This window comes from Suricata suricatta, chromosome 15 (assembly GCF_006229205.1).
Source record: "Suricata suricatta isolate VVHF042 chromosome 15, meerkat_22Aug2017_6uvM2_HiC, whole genome shotgun sequence".
In the NCBI taxonomy this organism is placed as follows: domain Eukaryota; kingdom Metazoa; phylum Chordata; class Mammalia; order Carnivora; family Herpestidae; genus Suricata; species Suricata suricatta.
The window spans coordinates 68,539,219-68,541,499 of record NC_043714.1 but is presented as its reverse complement, the minus strand read 5'-3'; the positions used below and the strand labels follow the sequence as shown (position 1 = coordinate 68,541,499).

The 2,281-nt window shown below is 45.4% G+C and overlaps 1 pseudogene; it reads left to right on the top strand.

Moving 5' to 3' along the window:
• Nucleotides 1–1,905: 1,905 nt before the first annotated feature.
• On the top strand, nt 1,906–1,975 carry LOC115279548 (annotated as a pseudogene).
• The last annotated feature ends 306 nt before the right edge of the window (nt 1,976–2,281 follow it).

Here is a 2,281-nt window from a genome sequence, read left to right as displayed (position 1 = left end):
TTCCATTCCTTCCTCAGCCTCTCCCCATCAATGCTCATTTCCTATCATACTCCTGCCTTCTCTCTTGTGATTTAGTGACAAGCACATGACCTTAAAAGCTTCCGCTGATACTGAGTCCCATTCCTGAATCTCCTGAATCGTGCAGATGAATCACTGTGTGAACTTGATGAGGCCTCAGTCTCCACATCTGTGCTATAGGCGGTGATGACACCTGCCCTGCGGTGTCCTCACATGGGCGCAATGCGATAAAGCCTGCCCAAGCGTAAGTTCTCCCTGCGCCCGTGACCGTACTCCCTCCTTCTCTTCCTCTCGCCTCTTTCAGCCTTTGCTTTTTTCCTTCCTCCTCCTCCTCTCTGTTATGGGACACTTTTTAATCACTGCCTTTCTTCCCTTCCTCCTCTTTCAGTCTTCTTTCTTTCTCTTTTCATTTCCTCCTTTATTTCCTCCCTCCCTCTCTTCCTCTCCTCTTCCGGCCTTTCTCCTTTGCTCACCCTCTCCCTTTGCCACCGGGAGTCACCATAGGCACAGTGAGTGGATCTGCGACTTCTCTGGATGTCTGGGAGGCTGGCAAATTTGTAAAAGACTAAAACACAAGAATAGCACTTGAAGCGGCAAAGCAGACAGAGGTGTTGTGTTGGTTGTTATGGCTGTTTGTTATGACTGTCTTTCACCACCTTGGCTGGCGAGGAATACACAAGGGAAGAGGAGGGTGAGGAGGCCAGGAGAATCTGCACCCAAACATCTCGAGGTTTCTGACACAACGCTTGCAACTACCTACCCAAAGCAAAATAAACTGCCAAGCGAGCTATTCATGTACCACCATGAAGTGAACTGTTTTCATGCCACCAAATTTGTATGCTGAAGCCCTAACCTCCAATGTGCTAGTGTTTGGATGTGGGGCCTTTGGAAGATAATTAGGGTTAGATAAAGTCATGAGGCGACCTTCAGGGTGGAATTAGTGAAAGAAGAGAGAAGAGAGAGATCACACACGGCAAGAAGGCAACCATCTGCTAGCCAGGGCATGGGTCCTCTTCAGGCACTGAATCCACAGTCACCTTGATCTTGGATTTCCCAGCCTCCAGAAGTGTGAGAAATAAATCTCAGCTATTTAAGCTCCCCAGCCATAAGGCATTTTGTTATGGTGGCCCCGGCAGATAAATACAGGTATTCGTTCAAGCTGTAACTTGCAGCTAAAGATATTAGTAATCAATAATCTCTTGACCTTCAGAAAGAAATGAGAGTCCCGGCGCCTCCACGATCCATATCTGAGTCGGGGAGTTATTCTGGAGGCATGCAGATGCATTGAAAGGACCTTCCTAGGCCCCCTCCAAAGTATCCCTAGCTCCTCTTTTTTGTAAGTGCTCTAAACAACCCATCTCATATACTTTGAGAGTGATAGCTTCGTGAGGAGGTGCCCCAGTTGGAATCCAGTGAAACATTCCCAGGACTGTAAGCTCTCCTTTTCTAATTTTGAAGATTTTTTTTTTTTTTTTTGCTGCAGTTCATAAAAAGTATAGGCTTTCTCCTGACCTGGCTAATCTGCTTGTAAGTCTTGCCTGTCAGTCACTAATTAGCCTGCTACTTAGTTACCAAAACTGGGTCGGTTTCACTGCTTCATTCAAAACCTGTTTATTTAGCTTCTATTATGCGCCCAGCACTGGGGAGAGGGTGGTGAATCGGACAGACCTGTTCTTGCCCTCAAGGAGAGAGCATGCTGTTTTAAATTTTTTTAATGTTTTTTTTTTTTTTTTACTTTTGAGAAATAGAAACACAACATGAGCAAGAGACAGGCAGAGAGAGAAAGGCAGAGAGAGAGGAGGACAAAGAATCTGAAGCAGGCTCCTAGCTCTGAGCTGTCAGCACAGAGCACGACATGGGGCTCAAGTTCACAAACCCCGAGATCCTGTGCTCGCTTCGGCAGCACATATACTAAAATTGGACCAATACAGAGAAGATTAGCATGGCCCCTGCACAAACCCCGAGATCATGACCTGAGCCTAAGTCAGGGGCTTACCCTACTGAACCCCCCAGGCGCCCCAAGGAGAGAACATTCTAATCAGAGAAGGCAGAACACAAGTAAATGAATAACTAAATGTGATCATTGCAGATGGTAAGATGTCCTATACAGAAAATAAACATATTTTTGGTTGGAAAATTCTGGGAGCAGGTAACATAAATGGGATGGTCAAGGATCCACCTCTGAAAAGGTGATTTCTTTCTCTTTTTTTATTTTTAAAAAATTTTTAAATATTTATTTTTGTGTGAGAGAGAGAGAGACAGA